Genomic DNA, 25,394 nt, shown 5'->3' on the forward strand with positions numbered 1-25,394 from the left:
TGCAGGTGTTTCAGGTGGGCCGAGATGTGGCTGTGGCGAGGGATGTCCAGGATGAGTCGTGCTGAGGCGTTCTGAATGTGCTGGAGTCTTTTCTGGAGTTTGGCTGTGGTTCCAGCGTAGAGGGTGTTCCCATAGTCCAGACAGCTGGTGACGAGGGCTCACCTCTATATTGATATGAGGCTCCCTAATCAAGCTATCAAACATGAAAGACATATCACCCCAAAAGTGGATGACATTATAATTCATTTTACTGGTGCTCAGTGATTTTCCAAAGGTGACTTAAATGTTGGGTATTTCGACCCTGCCAGTCGGTACATTACCACTTTATCTACTCACATGGGACTAGGGGGTCAATGGTCTTAACTTTGGTAGGTTCTCCATGGCAAATGCGTTCCAGAAAATCGTGTGAAAAACCTTGTCTGAGTCCTAAATATAAGCGACTATATATGCATTTACATGAAGACTTCAGTTGAACACCATCGGAAGTTGAAAGCTGCACTGCAGAGGATCTCGGAGTATAGCGTCATGCTACATCAAGACAAGTGCAAGTTTCTTGTTTAGTACCAGGCAGAATTATTTGGGTATATCTTCTCCAAAGACAACATCTGAGTACATCCAAAGAAGTCCAACGGAAACAGAAAGGCTCCAGCACCCAGATCCGCTACAGAGGTAAAGAGCTTTTTAAGGATGGATAATTATTGAAACCATTTCATTTTGAATCTTATGATACTGTCTGAGCCATGGGGGCCTTACGAAGGCTCACACTAAATGAGAGTGGGGCAAACTCTAGGACAACATGTTTAGGAAGATCAAGGCAGCATTATTCCGTGATATCACAATGAGTTATTTCAACCCCAAATGGAAGACTGAATTAATAGTGGATGCCAGCCTGGTGTGACTTGGTGCCATCCTTGTGCAAGAACAAACACAATCTAGAATCACGAAGTGGGTGGTCCTGCTGCAGCAATACTTGCTAGATGTCATATATAGACCGATAGCAGAATTTCTTTTATGAGATTCCACTGGCAATACCAAAGTAGCGGGCTGCCAAACCGAGAACACCAAAGAGTATGTGATGCAGGTTGCAAAGGTAATTTGTCCACTACCCTTAATGCTCCGTAAGTTTGTCCTTAAAACAAGAAAATACTATTGCCTGTCAAAGGTGGGGAAAGCACACAGGCTAAACAAATGGAAGATCTTCGGAGTTAACTTCAGATGTATAATGAGAAGTACAGAGAAACTATGGAACAGCTAAGGAGAGCTAGGTCGGAACATATGTTATGTTATGTTAAAATGTATTTCTTAAGCGCTCGTACGCCCGAAGGCTTCATGGCGCTATAGAACCAAAGAAGAAAGCCTTGTCTTGAGAGGTCTATGGATTGTTGTCCCCCTGACCTTGCAAGAGGTAGTTGTTGTACCCGCCCCCAGAGGAACTAGTGTTTCACTAAAACAAAATCCCATATGAGATAGACATTGTGGTTTCCAAGGATAGACCAGCAAGTCGAAGATTTAGTCCATTGGTGCCATGCGTGTCAGCTGAACAGCAAAATGTAATGGCCAGCCTTTATCATGACTAAAGCACCCAGTACATCTCCCTGGGCTTATGTGAGCACTGACTTTTGGAGCTTCTCTGATGACAGATCCGCATTGGTCGCCATCAGCACATACTCAGGATTCCCAGTAGTAGAACTTGTAAAGACTATGGTATTTTCACATGTAAAGGCTAAGTTTGAGAAGGTGTTTGCCGCATTTGAGCTACCCTCTGAACTAAGGATGAGCAATGGCTTGTTGTTTCAAGGGCATTATTTTCAGACTTACCTGCACCACCTATGAAACCATCACTGGGAGATCACACCCCAATGGCATCAAGCCACCTGGGACATGGAGAAGTTTATGAGAAAGCTAAATATAGCTTTATGAATCGGAGAGACACCACAATGTTCTAAGAGCCTACAGGAACACCCACACTGTGTGACCCATTGCACGCTAACCTCACTTGTTTTTAGCAGAGCTGTGAAAGATGCCATCTCTGTGGCACCACATTGGCATCAAAACAGCGTCAATGTAGGAACTAGCCATCAAAGGAGGATGAAGAATAATAATGACCCCTCAAAGTGCAGGGGGCGTATCATCGTATTTTGAGCAGTGGAGATCAAGTGATGCTCAAGGGCTGGTAGCCCAGATGGAAATTAGTTGCCCCTTGTGATCAAGACACATGTGTTGCGACATTGCAAAGGGAACAATGATCACCAGCCAAAAGGGCACTGAAAGGATCCCTCACAACATGTCCTGGTCAAAGTGGGTCCCTCAAGACCCTGACATCACAAGTAGGATCACATCAGACAACACAACTCGAAGAGGGCCGTGGGAAGAGGTGGGCAGCCGAGCGTGGGCTTAATTACTGATACTGGCCACTCCTCCACCACTCGTGGCAACTTCCTCTAATCGACCCTGTGATCTGTCTGGCCCACCATCAAGGGAATAGACCCGCATGGCAGGTGAAAGGGAACCAGCATGCCGGAGTCAGCTGTATCATCTTTTTCCAAATTTCCCACCAGGCCACTGGGAGACTATTAGCGTTCTGTCTTGCCTGAGGTCATTGAAGCCTGGTGTGAATAGCCAGAAAAGGGGGCTTGTACCTTGGAAGACTGGCAATAAGAAAAAAAGTGGGGTAGGATGTAGTGAGCCACCCAGAGGGCATGCTGGTAATGTTCTGCGATTGCACTCAACTTAAGGCCAGGATTAACCATGGCAGTTAATAAATACACATCAGTCCTCTCATGGTATGATTCCATCCTTCAGCTCCGTGTACGAACTTTAATTGTGCACAGCATTCTGGGCCCTCCGTAACCCAGCCCAAGGCATTACCATAATTAGCAGCCACCGCAGGGAGAGACGAAAGGTAGACTTTTTTTTAACATACATTTTTATTGAGATCATTACAGAGTCAAAATCCAGATACATTTGACATGGTCAAGCAATATCAAGATACATTTACAACACAAAAAATCAATGCACATTTCTATCCAGTAGTCTAGTCCGATTCATGGTCATTTCTACCGTGGGGGATTCACAAAGTTCACCCCTATAGATGTTCCAGTGGCCCCACTTTTTGTCCCATTTCGCAGGGCAGCCATGAAGTTTGTAGACAGTTTTTTCAGCCAACATAAATCTGTCCAGCTCCGCCACCCAGCCCACCACTAGAGGTCTATCTGCAGCTCCCCACTTCATCGCAATTGATTGCTTAGCAATTAGGAAACTCAAAGCAGCCCATTGTGTCTCAAGATCGTTTCAGGTCCGTGGCTCCCCAGATGTTGAGAACAATTACTGTTGGCAACAGAGGAACGGGCTTTCTTAGCGAGTCTCTCATTTTACGGACAACCACCTCCCAAAATCGCTGTATTTCTTGACATTCCCATAGTACATGGTAGAAGGTACCAGTGTGTCCGCATCCCCTTAGGCACCTATCATCTTCTCTCCTCCCTATCCTGGCTAACAGAGTAGCAGGCATGTAGGTCCTCTGTAAGATCTTCAATTGGATCAGTCTGAGTCGGTGACTAATCGCCACCTCCCAGGGAGACATCAGGGCTGCCCGCCACTCATCCTCCTTCAAGTCACCTAGGTCCGTCTGCCATTTGTCTCGTAGGGGCTGAAATGTATTTGGGAGGTTATTACAAAGCTTACGGTACGTGGAGTAAATGGCTTTTGTCGGGAGGGGTTCTGAAAGCAATCTATCCTCTAGGGGGGAGGATTCTGGCAGGGAGGAAAGATCAGGGATAGCGGAGAGTAGGGCATGTTTGATCTGGAGGTAGCGGAAGGCCTCAGTCTGTGTGAGTGCGTATTTGGTCTGTAAGTCTGCAAAAGTCAACAGTTTGCCCCTGTGTGTCAGGTCTCCTATTGTTGAAATACCTATTGTGTCCCACTTGTCGAAGCCCAGGTGAAAGCAGCGGGAGCCAAGTTGTTGTGATGCCCACAGCAGGGTGGCCTTAGTAAGTCTGTTCGACGATCCCAAGCGTGTATTGGCTTACGAAAGGTAGACGTGATTGAGTCACCAGCTCAGCCTATCACCGAATGAGTCTCTCTAACTGTCCTTAGTAGAATCCTTAACACCACTGTAGAAACTAGAAACCTTCTCAGGGGTCTCACTGATACACCTGGTCCTTTTAACCCAACAAAGAAGAGATCGGCACAGAAGCTGTAATATAAAAGGCATATTTATTGACCTCAGATGAGGGAGACTACGTTACACAGTACCCTCAGGCAACTGTAGGAGGCATTCTAAATAGTACAGAGAAAAGGGGCCTTATATATGCTTAGGTTACATTAGTCAGCATAAAACCAAGGGGAGGTCTTGGCATGTACCATCATGCAAAATGACTAATGACTAATAAACAGGATTTGCTTGCTCAACAAAGTGGGAGGAGAGTTATTTCTCCTTACATCAGCAAGAATAACCTGACAGTTATAACATAATAGCAGGTGCATTCTACTAGCTAGGAACCTCTGAGCATGTGCAAGGCTCTGGAAGGGGGAAATAGCACATGGCAAGCACATGGCTAGCTAAGATGGCTGCCAAGTACAAAATGGCTTTTATCTCATGCTAACAAATCCCTGCAATCTTTACCACCACAATCCATCTACTCTTTTGACAAGACAATAGCATCACTAAGTTAAGCATATAGGACTAAGGGGGACACAAACCAACAATACTCCGTAGCGAATAGGTTGTATGAAGATATGCACTAAATAGGAAACTAATCACCAACACAGCTGTCTTATTCCATTATCTATCTAAAGTTTATTTTGACATTCTAAATTTCCTTCGTCCTTTAGTAATTTAATTGTTACATTCCAGGAAAAACCTGCAGCGCTAAAACATTATAGTTCTCATTCTTGTGAAGCCTGGAGAAGACCATACAAAAAATATATGTTACAGTTTGCTTCATGGCAGCTACATACATTTTATCAGGTACTACGTTTCAGTCATATATTTATGGTCCCATAGCTTTTTATTTTCCAAAAACTGTTCTTCGAAGCAACTCGGTTTTCTTCGAGAAAGTGTCTTCTAATTTTACATTTGCAAATCGTTTTAAAGTTACAATTCTCAAATAAGACTATACATTAAAATCAATTTAGCATTGGGATATTAAAAGATAACCAGAGAATTGTTGGGTCTCTAATCACCATAGCAACATTACTTTCACCTGTCATCATGAAAAGTTATATTTTTTCAATCATAATGCTTGAATGAAGCACTCTGGGAGATAAAGCATGTGGCATCTTTCAAAGAATATCATTGCTCTGTGAGGCGCTTTGTGGCACAGCTTCATCGGATAATAACCAGGAAAGTAAGATAAGCTAGGAAGCGTAATTGCTCCCCATTTATAAGTCCCAGTCTCTGCACCTGGGGGTATTAGAGTGGATACTTTATTATAGTTTAAAGAAAGAACTGTTTTCTCTATGTGTAGGGAAGATCATGTTTAACTGATGGTTTTAAAGGTCACACACTAAACGAGTTTTCCTTCCCTCCATTTGTATGTACAAACTCGATTTTGGCCATTGGGTCAGTTGAAAGTAAACGTTGAAAAACAACATTCCAATTTCTCTGATATGAATTTCACATCCTAAATTTTAAAAAGATGTCACTGCAATGTGTGTGTGGTTTTTAAATTCAGAAGATGGCTTGACGTAGTTGGCGAATTTCCTAAAGGGGAAGAGCAATTAAGATAACATTTTTGTAAAAGCTTGGCCTATGCTACTGGATTCAGTTAGATCATAGTATTCATTCATTTACATATTTAATATATAATATAAACATATTATTTGACTTTTAATTAGTTAAGAGAAATACAGTTGTTTACAAAATAGTATTTTATTTAATGTTCTGTAAGTGAATTTGGCTTTGCACAATGTATATAGTATTTTCATTTTTAAGAATAACCTACAGCAGTAGGCTGATGTGAGACAATAAGGAAATGGTTTTACATTACCTGGCTTAATTTACAGCAAGACTAGTATAGTATTTTAATGCAACATAACAAAGACAAGGACGAACTATGTCAGTTAAAAGGCAAAACATGTAGTCTAGTGAAATAAAACCAAGAAAGATCCAATATAAATATAGAATTGTAACTAATGTAGACATGAGCATTGCAACAGAACTTGTGAACAAACAATTGCTTTAATAACTATTAATTTAGATGTGGATAATTTATGGCTAGTGCGGTAAACATTAATCTTTAATTTATGAAAGAGTGTTGGTACATGAAGCTCTGCTCAGAAGCCCATGACTGGTGCAATCAAATGTCAGCATGCCAAATACCAAAACTGGTAGTATTAAACCCACCTAGTGCCTCTTTAGTATATTGCCAGACACTATCTGCCTCTTTTATTCACTCTTACAGGTTCTTGCTTTCTCCCTGTGGGACGTCTTTCTCCATCTTTCCGATCTGTGTGTTTTTCCTTTCTTGCTTTTGCTAAAAATCTGGAAAAATAAATGACATCCCTAAAAATAAGTGCCAGTGGCCCCCACCGGCAACCACCTGCTCAAATTAAGCATTGACTGCCATTCTATAGGACCAGCAGTTAAATTAACGAAACAAGATTAAAGAGAGACTGTGGGGTTCTGCAGTCAGATTACCAATCTTCCAGCATGGATTATCCACCTAACTTTGAGATCCACAGCGCATAGACAGGCCAATTTTCAAGGATGTATGACATTACAACGCATGCTTTTACCACGCATGCCTTTACAACGCGGTATTTACAACGAATACCTTTACAACGCATAGTGCTTTGGTGTGCTGGATAGTGAATAGTTTAATTTACTATTCCAACTCCAGTCCCCGTGAATAGTAGGGAAGGTGTTGGATAGTAAATTAAATCTATTCCCTATCCTAGAGCGCCCCCCAGCGCAATGCATTGTAATGGTTTGCGTTGTAAAAGTTGCGTCGTAAAGGCACTGCGTGGTAAAAGTTGCGTTGTAAAGGATGTTTCCCATTTTCAATTATGTCAAATACATTTTGGCTGTGTTAGACTACCATGGTTTACAAAGCATACTTGCTCAATGGTGCTGCAATTGGATATAGTAGCTAATAGAGTATGCTGAAGATTTGACTCAACACCATAAACTATCGTCACAACTGCCCAATGTTTTCCCTGATGACTATGATGGCTTCTCTGTCATTCAGAACAGCAGATTTTAGAAATTTGGATGTGGGAGTGCGGAGCTGGGAAATTTACAGAAATCCCAAAAATACACACCACTAAATTAATCTGTAACCATGGTTTAAGCTTTAGTCATACAGCATTATATGAACGACACTGGGTCAATGTCAAAGATCATCTAATATAGATAACAGGCAGTCTTCTATCAATTATCTAATACTGTGATGAGGCCAGTGGTACATTAAGAACAGTGTTAAGAATAATTTAGAACAGCTGTTTTTTCTTCTTGAGAATTGAAGAGTTCCAATTATATGGCAAGAAGGATATTTTTAGATTACTGAATAACCGGGCTCATTTTTCCATTAACTTTCTAGTTTCAGTCCCTGATTACTAGTATCGCTTCTTTACTCATCAAACTTAAGGAGCCCTACCTACCCGTACATTTATTATCCTTCAAAATATGCCCAGCTGGTATAGATAACCTGGAAACAGTAATCACCTACCAAACCCTTTGTAAATAAATGTACACTGACCATGTATTCCTTTTTCCTTTCCATGCTTCTGGGGATCATAACTCTCTGATAACACTTGTAACAATCTGTAAAAGATCATCGATTTGCTAGGATACCATCACATTTTCCACATCATGAGTTGAAGTTGACCTGAAAGAAAAATGTCAAGCACATACCGACTAAGACTTAATAACATTTCAGGAAATGATGGCATCAGAAACGGAACATCCAACTGAAGACCAGCTCTATTGGGAACTTGGATAGCATTAACCAAATAGGAGTAACTAAAATTAAACCATCCTTTACTCTCATGGCTTGTATTCATTTACTTACTCGAGTGTAAGTTTAATTTATTGTTTAGTTAATTAAAAGCATAAACATTTTACTGCACATGTGAACTCTGATTTAAAACAGACATTTAAAATCAATTCTTCAACCCAATATATCACAATGTAATATCACACAGTTATAAAAAAAATCTTCAATTGTCAATAATGCTCTCATAAATCCTGTAAAGTGATGTCGAAGAAATGTAAGACCATTGATTTGACAGGTGTAAAACCATCAATTAAAAAGTGGCAAACTTATTAGCTTCATTTCTTGCAGGTATAGGTTGTAAATTAAATATTGAAGTCTCTAAGGGCCAGATGTAGGTAGGGTTTTACCGGTCGGTAACGGCCGAATTCGGCCGTTACCGACCGGTAAAAGGATTTTGAGATGTAGGGGGCAAATCGGTAAATTTACAGTTCGGTAAATTTACCGATCGGTAATTTTACCGAATCTGTAAATATACCGGTCGATAAATTTACCGACCGGTATTTTTACAGATTCGGTAAAATTGATATGTAGGTGGGACTCTTATGAGTCCCACAAGGCCTAAGAAATCGGTATTTTACCATCAAATTCAATTTGATGGTGAAATACCGATTCAGGTGTGCATGCACATGTGTGCATGCACACCTGTGCCATATGACAGGCAGACCTGCCCTTAGGGCAGGTCTGCCTGCCATATGGCCCCCGACCCTTTTTTGGGGGTGCTAGAGGGTGTCAAAGTGACACCCCCTGCACCCTTGTCAAAATCGGTATTTACCGAATCGGTAAATACCGACCGGTAATGCCCCATTCATTCCTATGGGCTTCAAAGCCCATAGGAATGAATGGAGCATTACCGGTCGGTATTTACCGATTCGGTAAATACCGATTTTTACCGAATCGGTAAAATACACATCTGGATGGACCTACATGTCCACCCTTCATATTTACCGATTCTTAATTACCGAATCGGTAAAATTCGGTAATTAAGAATCGGTAAATATTTTTTACCTACATCTGGGCCTAAGTCTCTTATTTCTTTAAACACTTGTTGACCCTGTGCGGGTCATGGGTGTTTCCTGTCTGGTGAATGTAGCAATAAGCTGCACACAGTTCCGTCATCAAGATGGCAATTGAGCAGATCAGTTATGGCAGGCGTGGTTCCTTCAGTGAGTGGACCCTCATGTAATGGCTTAGACTTCACAGTCTGATCGTGTATGTAAAGGAACTTAACCAGTTTGCAGTTCATCTGAGGGTCAGATGGATCAAGCCCTTTAATAATAGCGGGCCTGCAGGATCGTATTCCTCTATCCAGGAAGGCTTTTCTTAATAAAGTGACATATACTAAATGAAGTTTCTGCTAGATACATATCAGGTGGATAAGATCTTCTTTTTGACCACCACACAAGTGACACATTTTAGAGCCAGTGTCATTAGCTGTTTTTTTAAGTGGACCGAAAAAGTTAGATCTAGGAAATCGTCGGTTTGAGGACTTTATAGTTGTTGAGTACTGTCGAGGAATGAGATATTTGGCTAAGAATACTTATGTCCAATAACAGAGAAAGGAGTTTTACAGCTTTGTTTAGTTCTAACTTAAATGTTAAAAAAAGGGCAGGTTTTTATGCCAAAGGTCCAAGCTACAAGTGGATTTAAGTGCATTGTGCAAAAAGACAGTGCATGGTGATTTCTTTCTCAAGTTCTAACCACAGTGTCTCGTTAAGGCTACAGTTCTCTGTATTTTGTTTTATGCGTTAACCCTACTTATATTGATGAGTAGAGTCTGCCCAGTGTTTCGTTAATTAGGCAAAATTCCAGGCGCCTATGTGCTGGCAAGGTGTTTTGAGGGAGTTGAAAAACCTTTTTTAAAAATGCTAGTATTTAATTTATTAAAAAGAGTTGAGTCTTTTCCTTGAAGGGCCGCACTCGCATATATTAAAGTTGACAGTTTTTGGCTGTTATTACCGAGATCAGTGGTTTAAATGATGGGCCCTCCAGCTTCTTTGCCAATGACTTGCAAGCAAAAGTTAATACGCTTGCCCGTTGAACCATGTAGTTCTTCCGTTCACAATGAGTTAGTTTATTATCAATGTAAAATCACAAATATTTATAGCTAGACACATTTTCCAGAGATTTTCCTTCTAGCCAGATGTTATACGGATGGGCTGGCCTACTACTAATAGGCATAGTTTTTGTTGTGTTGACTTCTAACTTGTTTGCTGTTAGAAATTCTATAAGTTCAGTTATTAATCTGGTTAGACCGATCTTGGTTAAACTGAGTAAAATGATGTTGTCAGCATAGGCAAGGTGCGAAAGAACTAAAGTATCAATGTTATGGTATGTTATGTTACATCTATTTGTAAAGTGCATTGTCACCCCACGGGTATCCTGGCACTGTATTACGTGATTACTACTACTGACACATATTCCTAGACAAGTTTCAATTGCTAAGACTCATCAAGAGATCTGGTTTACTCCTTTGGAAAGAGCCATGCTTCAAGTCTCTTTCTGAACTATAGTAGATCTTCTGTCTGTCTTTAATTCAGAGAATGGTAGTTGATAGTAATACGTTTTACTGGCAGGTCGGATATGGCCAGATTAAATAAATGTAGGGCCAGGACACATCCCTGCTTTAGGCCCTCAGTTGTGTATAATTTTCTTGAGACTCTTGAGCCATCCCCAAGTTTCACTCTCACCCATGTATCAGTAAAAAATAACATGAATCCTTTTTAAAAAAATTCGGGGATGTTCAATGCTGGTAATTTTGCCCACAGAAATTTCTGGTCCACACTATTAAATGCAGCTTTTAGATCAATAAAACAGAGATGCAAACTCTGTTTGCGTTTTTTTACATTTCTCTGCTATTAGGTAGATGGATAAGATGTTGGGCATGATTCCTATCCCCTTTTTAAAGCCTGTTTGGTTTGTAGGGATCAGGTTGAGTTCACCGGACCAGAAGACTAGATCATCAAGGAGGCAAGGTATTTTGATTCAACATCCAATAATGCTATAATTCTGTAGTTAGATGGATTTGTTCTTTCTCCCCCTTTTTATATTGGTATTATAATTGATCCTTGCCAGCTTTCAGGAATTTAGTTTAAGAACTCCACTTGGGCGAAAAGGTTCTCTAGTGGAGTACTCCAGATAGCTGGATCATGTTTAAAAATGACTTGCAGGCATAGTTGGCACTTGGAGTACCATCTCATTTGATTTTGTTTATTAAGTTTTTTTATAGCTGAGTAAGGGGAGTTCTTTATGTTGGATTCATCTGTTAAGCCAAGGATCTCATTTGTGCCTTTTGCATGAGTGGAATGGTCGCCAATACCTGATTGCTGGGGATGATTTAGGTGATCCTGTCTGTATCTGTTGAGAAGAATGATACTGTATTCTAAATTTCTGGTTTGTGTAAGTGGCCCAGTCCTGTTCCTGCACATTTTATGTTTAGATGTTCCTTCGCCGATTCAACTGATTTGGCCAAGGAACATCTTAATTTACTTACTCATTTATTCATTTATTTTTCTATAGTACTTTTATTCAGAACACGTCCCTAAATTATCAGCACACAGCAAGGATTTAGCATAATAATGCAACAAATCAAAATAACAGTTGGCAGGCTTGGGAATGTTGATATTCTTTCAGGAGTAACTGAAAGTGTATTAATGATGGTAGCAAGCATACTTAAAGAGTATACTGTAACTTCTGTGAAACCAAGCAAAGATTGGACATTTTGATAGAGCACAAGGGGCCTTATTTATGAAGGCCTTGCGCCGCCGGTGCGTCACTTTTTCCCATTTTAAAAGTGGCGCACCGGCGGCGCAAGGCCTTCATAAATAAGGCCCAAGGAATGTAACAAAAACCTTGGAATCATTGTAGAAGGTGGGAACATTCAACCTCCCAGTCCTGTTCCTCCGTTGTAAATGCATCAGGATCTGACCTTCAACAGAAAAACCTCCTCTCATGTATTGTCTGTTCTCTCCGAAGCAAATTAACCTCCGCCAGTCTTCACATGTGAATGATTTCTTGAAAAATCCTGGTGTTTAATGCCCACTGAGTCAACTCGAAAATTCCAATCAGCCACTACATTTGACAACCCTGAAAAATGCTCTGTCCTTACTGCTACTTGATATTCCCAGCAAAAATACCAAAACTCTTTTGGCAACTCTCCCAGGTCATTCAACCATGTACCCCCAGAAAATTAATATACTAAGCAAATTGAGACACATTTGAGTTGACGTCCTGAAACGAACGTTTTATTTCAACGTCATTCTAAAACCTCGGTCACTCCTTAAACAATGTATACAAGTAGGGAAGATACTTTTCAGAGATGCATTCAAGTATGAAGCAGGGTACGCACCAGAAAAACTATGAGCTTAAAAAGGCAGCTATTATGGGCACAACTCTAATTATTCAGTATTGGAAAGGTGATGCAAATGCTACATACTGAATAAGATAGTTAGCTATACTCACTTCCCAAGAGCAAGTGATATACACCACGAGAATTTGGATTAACTTCTTTTTTTATTCTTTTTTTTCTGAGAGGCTGTATTTTGTTGTGTGTACTTAAGATTGTGCTATTGGTGTACAAATTTGAAGATGCATGGGTCTTTACTTGTGTTACAATGCAGTAGCACTCTTATGTATTCACAGTGGCATTCTTTTCGCAAATTCAGCCAAAGCAGAGAATCATGTTTGTGTGTTCACTTTACTATGATATGCTGTTTTAACTTCTTTCTGTTTATACTTTGCTTGAACGCATACTGCAGAAGGTTTGGAATCTAAAACTCCTTTACCTATTCCTGGCCAGCAGCCTGTAAGTCTTTGTAAAAATATAGTAACATAAGCAGCAATGTTGACAGTTCTTTTCAAGTCTTGCTTCATACAGCTTTAGCTGATACCAAGGCACAACCTATGCAACATACGTACAGATAAATACACAGAAAGGTGTTTTTGTACAACCCCTTGAAAGTTATTCATAATGTACTTCATCTGACATTCCGGAGTGGCTGACAGGGCTGTCCATCCACACTTGTATCAGAACACTCCATTTCGTGAATGTAGCATTTAAATAAAAATAGTTGCACCTGCATACACTAACTTTATTTGCAGAGGTCCTCCCCCCCACACTTGCATCTAGTTTTATATTTTAAAATTAGCTGTCGCTGCTCTGATGTGGCCTGTCCCCATCATCATGTTGTTTAGGTGGAAGGAGAAGCGTGCTGCCCTCTCGGCACACAATCACCATATAAACAGTAAGTGCAGTGTTGCCCACTATTAGTGTACCCTAGTGCATTGCCTCAGCTCTTGTAGGCCTATTTGACTCCAAGCAATGGAAGGTGCATGTGTGACGGCTGCGTGGATTGGATGCCATGGGAACTGATTTAAAAGGTTGGTTATCAAACCAGTCCTTTATAACACAGTGACTTGTACTGTTAATGGGATGCAGCAACACATGTTTTTCTCTCTCCTAAATAGCAGTCCAATCTTCTGTTGCAAACTGTAGTCACAGACTACCTATTTAGGGAATAATAAATTTTTGTTCGGTTTAAACTAAAGAGCTGCTGCGAGAGAAGATGCAAAGTTTTTTTGGAATTTCCAGTCATTCTCCACCTAATGACTACCCTACAAATACTAACACTACACCATAGAACCTGACCAGTGAAAATTCTAAAGAAAACACCATCCTAGATATAACTGAAACACACAACAGATATGAACAGTATTGCAGGGAATGTTTCCCTCACACATAGCAGATGCAGCATGGCCATCATTGGGCACACTGTCTACACCGAAGCAGCACAAGTAGCCAGGACTGCCTGAAGTTAACATGAAGGACATGGGGCCAGCAGGCAGCTATGAAATGGTCTGCCTTATCCTCTAACCATCCAGCACTTACCTGCGCCATTGACATACATATCACCATCTCAGGGTAGGTATCTGCAGGGAAGGGGTAGAATTTGTGCAGCACTGGCAGTGTGAGGTAGGTCCTATTAGGAAAGTTGAATGATGTGTAAAAAAATTTTTAATGCTGGTAGAAACACAGCAATAGAGGATCTACTCTAGTTTCATGTTTATATCCTTGGCTCCTGGATTTTTTTTTTTTACTGGGAGTGCTCATCCTACCTCCTTTCATCTTACTTTATCTGTGTAAGAATGCCTCTACCTGTTTTCAGTTTTATTTGTGATAGCATAGTGAAGGGAAGAAGAGGACTCCACACGAAGGTAGGTCGGAGGTTACTTTATTCATGCCAGATGCAGGGGCTCCCCGGCAGCAACTAACGAAGTAAGAATACTGCACAACAATGATCCACGCAGGGAACGTTCATACGCCCAGATTCTCAGTGTAGATCCCAACACACCTCCCCTCCTTCAATAAAAAAACAAAGGCAGAAAGACAGACAAGAAGATGAAAGAACAAGTGAAATAGATAGAAGGAAGAAGAAACAAAGATCCAGAAACCAAGAAGAAAAGACAGAAAAATAATGTCTGAAAAGCTCAACATAATATAACATGAATTTGACCAAGACATATAAATCAAGATGACACTCTACCAACTACTGCAAATTATAATCATGGAACCTGACAGGTAAACGTTTAGTCCTGGATGACACTCTCATGGGAGGAACACCACTTGGAAGAACAATGTCATCCCTGCCAATAACATCAGAAGACACAAATGGAAAATGAGTGCCCATTCTACTGTTGACTTCATCAATCATAGATTTAGGAACAATGGAAATGCAAGATTTATTCCACACCCTACCATCCATCAACACCACGACCCGTTCTTTCACCTCAGACACCCTTTTCGGAGATGAAAAACGAGATTCACCCTTACGGAGGAAACCAGGTCTTTTTAATCTCACCCAATCACCCACTTTACCATCCAGAGAATGACGCACAGCAGACCTAGTATCATACTTCAACTGTACGGCAGCTCTAACATCAGTCACCCCAGACAATTTATTAGAATCAACAATTCTCCAAGACATCCATTCCTTGTTAAGTGAATGGGGCATCATCAGTGCTGATATGAGGAGTAGTTCTAACTGCCCACAACATGTCACAAAGTGCCTTGCGCCAATGCAACCCATTCACCAGAGCAAGCTGCAAATGATGCTTGACCACACGGTTGAATCGTTCAACCAAACTGTTACTCCGTGGGTGATAAAGGGAAGTACAAATGTGCTTGATCCCCGCATCCTTAAAAAAACCCTGCATTTCAAACGAAGTTAACTGAGTGCCATTATCAGAAACTAGCTCATCCGGAAAACCCTCCCTGAGAAAAACATCAAGAAAGAAATCAATGATGGATGACGAGTTGGCACTGTCAACAAACCTCACCTCAGGCCATTTAGACATGTAATCAATAAGAACCAGAGCATACTTGGAGAGCAACCAATGAGACCAAAAGGACCAGCAATATCAAAAGCCAGTTTAGACCAGGGTATATTCTTCACCACAATTGGTTCAACAGGAGATGGTTTTGTCACCTGAGACTTGTCACTAGTGACACACGTACAGCAATCTCGAACAAAATGTTCCACATCCTTATCAAGTGCAGGCCACCAAAAGTCTTGCCTAACCCTACGCTTCATGGCACGGATGCCAGGATGGCCTTCGTGAGCCAAATCAAGACTCCTGTTCCTAATGGAAAAAGGAACCACCAGTAAACCACCCCTACGTAACAAACAATCCACAACAGACAATTCATCTTTGATTCTTTTAAAAGGAACCAATTCAGACGGACAATCCTTGTCACAGTTTCCAAGGGAAGAGTTTTCAAAACTGAAAGCTGAGCACATCAGCAAAGTTGCTAGGAAACAGCAAACCAAAATGGCCGCACGCAACGCAGGAACGTCACGTGAAGACCAGGCGAACGTGCAAGACAGACTTCAGGCAGACGGGGTGACGCGAGAGCAGAAACGGCTCAATCGCGTATTGAAATAACACCAAAAAAGTACCTTTAATAGCTGAACATGCAGACTTGGGCAGCCAAAACGAAGAGAAATCACCAGGATTTATTGTTGAGGAGAAGCAAGAATCACCCCAACACTCCGACAACGAAGCACAGAATTCCGTGATCCTGAGAAGCCAAATGCGAAGAACGGCAGACCAGAGTTCTTCAAACAACGATGGGGAGGCTGAATCTGAAATCAATCGTTGCCAGTGAAGGGAAGAAGAGGACTCCACACGAATGTAGGTCGGAGGTTACTTTATTCATGCCAGATGCAGGGGCTCCCCGGCAGCAACTGCAGAAGTAAGAATACTGCACAACAATGTTCCACGCTGGGAACGTTCATACGCCCAGATTCTCAGTGTAGATCCCAACACATATGGTGCCTGCTTGCAGGCTTTGCATCTCTTCACCCATGTCCTGAAACAGCAGAACACGATGATTCTGCCTGCTGTACACCCGCTTGTCACCTCAGGACATCCGCTGGTTGATTCTCTTCACCCACTTCCTTCTCCATTTCTGTTCTTGCATTCCTGCTGCCATTGAGGGCTGTTATGATTCATAGACACCTGTTAGCATGGTGACAGCTGACAGACATTCACTAGAACCATCCATGAGCACCTTACATGAGTTCTAGCTGCCTTGGAGGGTCTACATGCTACAACGAGTTTTGTAGCACGTAGTGCTGGATGGTAACTTATTTACAACAAGGAGTGGTGATGGACAGAGTCTCTGAATTAAGCAGAGTACTCTCACCCAGTCAAGAGATCAGGGCTAGATCCAACACCGTTTTTTAGCTCATTGCACCATCCCAGTTTCAGAACCTGGCTGTATGCAAATTAGTCTGTCCCTGGCCCAGTGCATCATGGGAACAGGGCAGACCAAACTACAAAAGCCAATTCTTACACTGGGAAGGAAACAAGCTTCCGGGGACCGGTTTCTGGCATTTCAGCCGTCTTCGGCCCGGCTTGCTTGAATCCTGATGGTGCAATGAGCAAGGGACTCACATCTGAGTATACCCTTCCATGCTTAGGGTGGACAAAATTATTTACAACAAGGGGTGGTGATGGACAGAGTCTCTGAATTAAGCAGAGTACTCTCACCCAGTCAAGAGATCAGGGCTAGATCCAACACCGTTTTTTAGCTCATTGCACCATCCCAGTTTCAGAACATGGCTGTATGCAAATTAGTCTGTCCCTGGCCCAGTGCATCATGGGAACAGGGCAGACCAGACTACAAAAGCCAATTCTTACACTGGGAAGGAAACAAGCTTCCGGGGACCGGTTTCTGGCATTTCAGCCGTCTTCAGCCCGGCTTGCTTGAATCCTGATGGTGCAATGAGCAAGGGACTCACATCTGAGTATACCCTTCCACGCTTAGGGTGGACAAAATTATTTACAACAAGGGGTGGTGATGGACAGAGTCTCTGAATTAAGCAGAGTACTCTCACCCAGTCAAGAGATCAGGGCTAGATCCAACACCGTTTTTTAGCTCATTGCACCATCCCAGTTTCAGAACCTGGCTATATGCAAATTAGTCTGTCCCTGGCCCAGTGCATCATGGGACAGGGCAGACCAGACTACAAAAGCCAATTCTTACACTGGGAAGGAAACAAGCTTCCGGGGACCGGTTTCTGGCATTTCAGCCATCTTCGGCCCGGCTTGCTTGAATCCTGATGGTGCAATGAGCAAGGGACTCACATCTGAGTATACCCTTCCACGCTTAGGGTGGACAAAATTATTTACAACAAGGGGTGGTGATGGACAGAGTCTCTGAATTAAGCAGTGTACTCTCACCCAGTCAAGAGATCAGGGCTAGATCCAACACCGTTTTTTAGCTCATTGCACCATCCCAGTTTCAGAACCTGGCTGTATGCAAATTAGTCTGTCCCTGGCCCAGTGCATCATGGGAACAGGGCAGACCAGACTACAAAAGCCAATTCTTACACTGGGAAGGAAACAAGCTTCCGGGGACCGGTTTCTGGCATTTCAGCCGTCTTCGGCCCGGCTTGCTTGAATCCTGATGGTGCAATGAGCAAGGGACTCACATCTGAGTATACCCTTCCACGCTTAGGGTGGACAAAATTATTTACAACAAGGGGTGGTGATGGACAGAGTCTCTGAATTATGCAGAGTACTCTCACCCAGTCAAGAGATCAGGGCTAGATCCAACACCGTTTTTTAGCTCATTGCACCATCCCAGTTTCAGAACCTGGCTGTATGCAAATTAGTCTGTCCCTGGTAACTTAACCATGCTGGAGTGGCACACCCAGCTAGGTATTGAGCCCTGCCTTCTGCATGATGTATTCAATTTCAGGCATCTGATAGCTTAAAGTGACACATGTTTTCAGCTGTGCACTTTTTAAGCTGCTCATTTATGTATTCATGCAACTTAAACCACTAAAATGTGTGTTAGGCCCCAGCATATTCTGGAGACCTGTGCTAACAATATTTCAAGCTGTGAATTGTCAGGGTGTAAGTACCTTGTTAGGTTGAGGTTGGTCTTTTACAGAAGTGGCACGAAAGAAAACTGTGAAGCAGGCCTTAGACATGCCAACGGGGCGGGATGGCCATGGACAGCAAAGATAAAGCAGAGAACTACAGGATTCGTATATCGTGAACAGGCAAACAAGACTGAGGTCATTCTTAATACTTGATGCTGTACAGCACTGACTCCCAGTCATTGTAATAACATTGCACACAAAAATGTTTTATCAATGCATCTTCGAAAATGTTTGTTTGTTTTGTAAATAACTGTCTTGTTAGTGGCAGCCACTGTATACACTTGGTGGTTGGATTAAAGGCAGTTCTTAAGTTGTCAACGCCCTACTCAGACCATGGAAAGGTCTGTGCAGCACATGATCAGAAAGTCATGTGAATTTACGCATATAGGCTTGGGGCTGGTAAGAGTATTGTTGTCCCAGAGGACTGTGTGATGGAACAGGGAGGTCTCTTTGAAGAGGCTTGTTACTCGGTGTAAAACTCTTCCAGGCACGGTGGCAGGGTATATGATGCTGAACCAACTACCAATGTTTTTTCCATGTATGTCACAAAAAATGAAATAATATTCCATACAGTTGCTAACAAACAATGCCGACATCTCAAAACCAGCCACCCACTATGGTTTCAAATACAGTACAAGAGCACAAAAGATGAGAGAGGCAAATTTGTAAAAGCAAACAATCATAGGGTTCTAATCCCACAGAGGATAAAGGACAGCGATGACAGTAATAATGATTCTTTCACTAGATGGTGTTGTGAATCCTTATTATTAAATTTTTTATACACAACAGCCAACGCATTTCTCCCTTCCAGGCTTCTTCAGGGCAAGTAAGCGGTCCAAATAGTCCCAAATCAGTCGGCACTGTTACAGGAGTTCCCCGGATGGCCGTGTGAATAGGCCAGTGATTGTGCGTGCAACACTTCATATATGGTGGGTTCTGACTGAGATAGTGACCACATATCTCTATACTTAAGACATCCAGTTTCAGACACTCTGATCAGGAACAATATTCATGAAAGTCCTTTATCCTCTGTGGGATTAGAACCCTATGTTTGTTTGCTTTTACAAATTTGCCTCTCTCATCTTTTGTGCTCTAAACCTCTTCCTCGCCCTATTGATGATATTAAGCACTATGAATGTAATTCCAATACAAATCTCTCACACCTCGCATCTCTGCTGAACCTGTTTTTGTCACTGTAAGGGTGAGCAGACATCTTCTTGTGCAAAACAAGGGCAGCAGCTTCTCTGCTGTCGTATGTTTAACATAAACAAAATGTGGTTCCTTAACTTTCCTGAACACTCCAAAGGAGTCTCTTTGAAAAAAGAGAGCACTTCAGCAATCAATCTCTCCTTAAAAAAAAAAATAGAAAAGGTGTTGTAGAACGCCACAACAGACCACGTTGTTGTAGTATTGACAGTAAAATAAGCTCTGCTGGATAGCCATAGTGCAGATTAGTCTGTACTTTTTTTTCATGACACTTGGACTTTTATACAACTTTATATCTCTTTATTATTTTCTGTAGCCCTTTCTAGACTCTTCCCTCCTCTATCCCTCCTTTGACACATCCCATACCTCCTTTTACTACTATAAATTCCCAAATAAACTCTTTCCTCATCCATCCCTGATTTGGCTCATCCCAAATCTCATTTTACTGCTATGATCCCCAAAATAACACTTTCTAAACTCTTCCCTCCTATACCATTAAAACCCACTAATAGCCTTAAATGTCCACCGCTCGAATTAACTACTTAAATTTCCCTAAACTAATCCACCGCTAATTTATTTTGGGTTCCAGAGTAGCATGCTACTCACTGGAAAAAGCTTTAATGTCTCGTGAGGGGTAGTGAACACAGTGAAAATACAATTATAATTACAATTTTTAATTGTGTCTGTAAAAATATCTCAACATTCTTTCCTGCGGTATTTAGGAAAATTTTTCAGAAATTATAGGTAAGGAAAAGCCTGGAAGGAGAAATATGTAAATTATATCTGTACTCCAACCACCTTCATAAAGCACCAAGGAGCAGAAGATAATTCAAACAGTAGGCAAGTAGACGGCGAAAGGATGTCCTTCACTCAGAATTAAAGAAACTTCCAGTCTTCCTCATTTAAAGGAACAGTGAAATAGTTTAAATTCAAACCGAGACTAACCTCGGATCAACATAAGTTTTAGCAAATGAATCCCTTGGTCTGGAATAATTAACTAGCTGTCATTTTGGTAATAGGAAGATTTTTAAAGGCAGTGCTAAAAATGTTTTTAAAAACTGTGACATGTTATAGTACATATGATGGAATATTTTATGTTACTATGATTATATATTAAATTGTTGTATGTAATTGCTTTAAAGGACCTTTGGATTGTTATTATCATTAGAATTATTAATATTATTATTATTATTATTGTTATTATTGATAATGACAATGATAATGACAATACTAATAATAATACTATTACTAACAATAATAATAATAATATTATACATCCCCCAAAAATGCCAAAATAAACTTAAACTCTGATCATGTAAACTTTCATGTTGTATATTGATTAGAATATATTGCTTAGGAACGCTGTTTCTCGTGGAGAGGCCAATGCTATGTCTCCTTTTCTTTCCAGTTTCATAGTTTCTTTTGAAACAATCTCCTTTTCGTAACAGCAAATGTACATCTCCCTTGATTACCTTCCCTAAACTGGCCACCTGATGAACTTTTACCACAGGCCCAGAACCTGCTTTAAGGACCCATGGGTCTGACATTTTCTGCTTCCACTTCCAATTTCACCTATTATTTTATACTTTAGGATCGAACTCCTACGTCGCACTGACTTTATCTACGTTAACAGGCAGAGAGGAATCTGAGCATAAAATACTCCACTCATCCACTTCAAGTAGTTTTCTCATTATTACATATATATTCAGCCACGAGGCCCGCCAGACTTTAGATCGAGAATAGTAAGTACTTCGTAGCTTGACCAGATTACTACAAAATGCAATTGTCATCACATCTTCCTCATCATTGGCAGTACTACTTCCTTTTTTTACACCCATTCACATTCTTTTCGTTTCCCAGGAAGTCCTCATGTGGATCAAAAATGCAATCATCATGCTCTTCATCCAACATCTTTTTTTTTTTTACTTAACCTTGGACAGAAAAGTCTGTTTCTTCTCGGTTAGAGGTTTTTGTAATGTAAGCCACCTTTTTCCTCTTACATAACTTGTAATATTGTGAGGCAAGTGCTGAAAACAACGTTTTCAATGTGCCATTCTTTATAAGCATCATAATGTCTACTGGCTCCTCTGAGTGTGATGAAAGTGACAGGTCATTCATTATCTGCCTCACTAGAGGTTGATTTTTTAATAGATGTATTTATCATCTTAGCACGTTTTTCCAGACAAGCAATGCTTTTGAAACCAGTTTAGTCATGTCCTCAGCTCTCGAATCTTGGCTGGTTTCTCTGCTCACAAACACTAATTAACTTGTGCCATCTCCCTACTGTAGAAGACGCGTAGAACTGAATTTAGTGTAACCTTCCTAATTTATATTTTCTCTGTTTACTTTTTTGTGCTTCTCCTGCTTTTATTGGCAGGAAACTGCCGCTAAAGCGGCGATAATGGGCTTGATAATATGCCCTTGTGAATTCCCATAGAAGCCCAGGTTAACACCAGAAGCTAGGCTGCTATGGGAATTCCAAGGGCATATTATCAAGCCCATTATCGCCGCATTAGCGACAGTTTCCTGCCGATAAAAGCAGCGATAATGTATCGCCCTTTCTTGATAATATGGCCCTTAATTTTCAAATCAAGATCAGTCAATTGACTCTAAATATTGAAAACATAACTTTGTGGGCAGCAGTGAAAGAGAATGCGATATTGAAGGAAAATACATAAAATGCACAATACGAACCTCACATCTTTCCATAAAGTATATGGATGGGAGTTTTTTACATCGCCCCTAGTGGTCATAAATGTTGACCAAGTTGGAGAACAACAACCTCAAGTAAGAAAGCCCTTCTCAGATTATCGTGTTACTATATGACAGTTATACGGAAGCAGTATCACGTCTCCAAAAGCCACATCCTAGCAGCACTAACTACTTGTTGTACAGCACAGAGGTTCGGTGTGGTGGGGGGCGGTTACTTAGAGAAGGGCCCTCAGCAAAGGCCATAGCATACACATTAAAATAATGCCCATTACAGAGGATAACTTTGCACAATGAGTTATGACAATCAGCTTCAGGAGGGACGTTCCAGCCTTGCATGCAGGCGATGTATTGATTGGATCTTGTTGGATAAATAATGCTAAACCTCGACTGTGCAAGAATAAGTCAATACCCGTTTGCGTTAGGTTTGAACAATATATCGCACATACTGTGTAAAACGTTATTACAAGGTAAGGGGAACATCTTTAGTTGTTTCCTCCGGTGTAATGTAGCCAATCTTCAAGTGCGAGATTTCAGGATATAAGGGGAGGGTAGCATTACTAAAGCCTTAAATGAACAACTATGAAAGAGCAAAAAAATAATATACAAGTCTTGCCTATTTTTCTTTCTGCTCTGTTGACAAGTTTGTATTCGGTAAATCTGTTCAAAAGCAAAATGCCAAGGGACCAGTTATGAGCTCGTGATGTTCCCACCCAAAAGCCCCAGCTGTCCCTTTCTATGATAGATGGATGCAGTGTGCTCTTGTTGAAGGAGAGGAGCTGTGAAATACAACAGCACGCACAAAAAAATCAGCAAACGTTAGGCATCACTCAAGAGACCAATAACTGCTGTCAACGAAAACAGGAACCACCCATTCTGTAACCCACCAAAGCAATGAGCTCCGTGTTCTGGGTCAGGCTCCTTTTGTAGCACCTGTGGTTAAAATGACTACTGCACTGAGTGCGTTTTTAAATGCCTACATGTCAGGATGGTTTCCAACATGGATGGGCTGTTAATGTCAGATTGACCAAGCATGACCAACGTGGGAGAAAGAAAGGCTGCATGTGACCACATTAAACAGCATTGAATTAAACCGGAGCATCAGGGCTGGCATTTGTAAACAAAGTCAGTATTAATAGTTGCTGCATTTTCACACCCTGGTGGTCGGGTCTGGTGGCTGGGTCTGGTGGCTCAGTGGACTAAAGCAGCCACTGCAGGGGCCTGTGTTCAACCTCATGGTCACAGGGTCAAATTCCGGTGGGTCCACTCACCCTTTCATCCATTTGAGGTCGATAAAATGAGTACCATTGAGTTGGGTAACAATAAACATCTGTTATTCAGCACCAGGACACCTTCGGGTAATCATTTGCTTTACAAATACACCTGTTATGTTACCAATGACTCATCTTTTATTCTGGCACCCACCACTGCCAACTAGGAAAGAAGTACACAAAATACCTAGGGCCATATTTATCAAATTGTGACGCAGCACAGCAAGCCAACTTTCTGCACTACTTGATGGGTAAAAAGGACAGGAATGCTCTGTATTAATCACAATACAGGGCATTCCAAACTTTTCCCAGTGCTGGTGTACAATGTAATTTCTCGACGTAGGGTTTTTAGTAAAACAGGAAGCTTGGCGCTCAGTCTGATATGCGTTGTGTGTGCAATGCTGAGAGTGAACACGGCGCTGCCAGGTCGGGGGAAATACCCTGTAACCCCCGTGAATGTGTGCCCCCGTGAATGTGTGAGTCATGAAACTCACACGAGAAATGAGAAACAAAGTCCTGGGCACACGTTATGACGATATCACACTGGTGGTAATGTCTCGTATTGTATCAATTCTAGTAGTTGACACCAGAGTATTCGTTCAAAAGTATTTATTAGAGCAACAACAAAGAAACAACCAGCTGACACATGTTTTGTCACAAGTGGGAGTTTTCCTGTGACTTCTCAGGGCTGTGTGGTAGTGTTGAAAGATCGGTGCGGTCACGAGGCTGATTGGGGATCAGAAACTGCCTCCGTATCCTAGTGGAAAATGCTGTCCCTACTGGAAAAACTTGCAGTGGGGGAGCCCCAGGCGTGTGAGGCAAGGGATTGAGTAGTGCCTTGACGGAGCTCTCTAAACGTCGGAATGCGACTTGGGAAATTGGAAGGTGTGCGCCTCGAGTGGTGTGACATGCCTTTGAAGAAGTGACAGTTCCTAAAACAGGTGAAGGATGGGTCAAGGCGGGTGTGCCGTGGAGCGAGATCAATACGCATGGAGGGCTGGTGTGATGATGTCCAGTGTCTGGGGTGGGCTGGGGGCGGGTACGCCGGCCAACTCAAAGTTAGGCGTTGCAGGACAGTATGACACTGGGTCCAAACAATTTCCGGATGCGGACTGGTGTACAATATGCTGCCTAGTGCCAACGCAGGAACTCTTGCACTCTTGCCAAACAGGATTGCTTGTTGTACAGAAAGCAACATCTTCCTGTGCAAAACAATCCCCTGAGGCATTTTTGTCTTTCTATGTGTGCTGCAGAATACAGCACACATAGAAAGAGGAAGCAACAAGGGGACATACAGATATTTCTCCTACTCCGCCTCCCATGGGAATGCATAGCAATTTTGGTGCATTCCCAGGTCTACCAGTATTGGTAAATGTGGGAATGCATCAAAATCCATGAGTTTTGCATGAAAACACTCAAGCACCACCCATGGAACACATCCCTGGGCCAGAGTAAAGCAATGCAGACATTTGTGCTGCAATGCATTACTCTGGATTTATCAAGCCACTCAGGGTCACTCAAGGCGACCTTCCGTGGCTTGATAAATCACAATTTAGGAGTTATGTTGTTTTTGCACCATGCTGCATGGTGCCAAATTGATGCAACCGTCTTCCTGTCACAAACAGGCTGTCAGCAGCACCTTCTGTGGCCCTAATAAGGCCTTAAATGAATCCACCATTTCCTCAAATGAACCCATGTAAAACATAACTGCTCTAACCGCTTTAACATGGGGGATTAAGCAGCTGCATGAATTCACATTCAGA

This window comes from Lissotriton helveticus, chromosome 6 (assembly GCF_964261635.1).
Source record: "Lissotriton helveticus chromosome 6, aLisHel1.1, whole genome shotgun sequence".
Classification (NCBI taxonomy): Eukaryota; Metazoa; Chordata; class Amphibia; order Caudata; family Salamandridae; genus Lissotriton; species Lissotriton helveticus.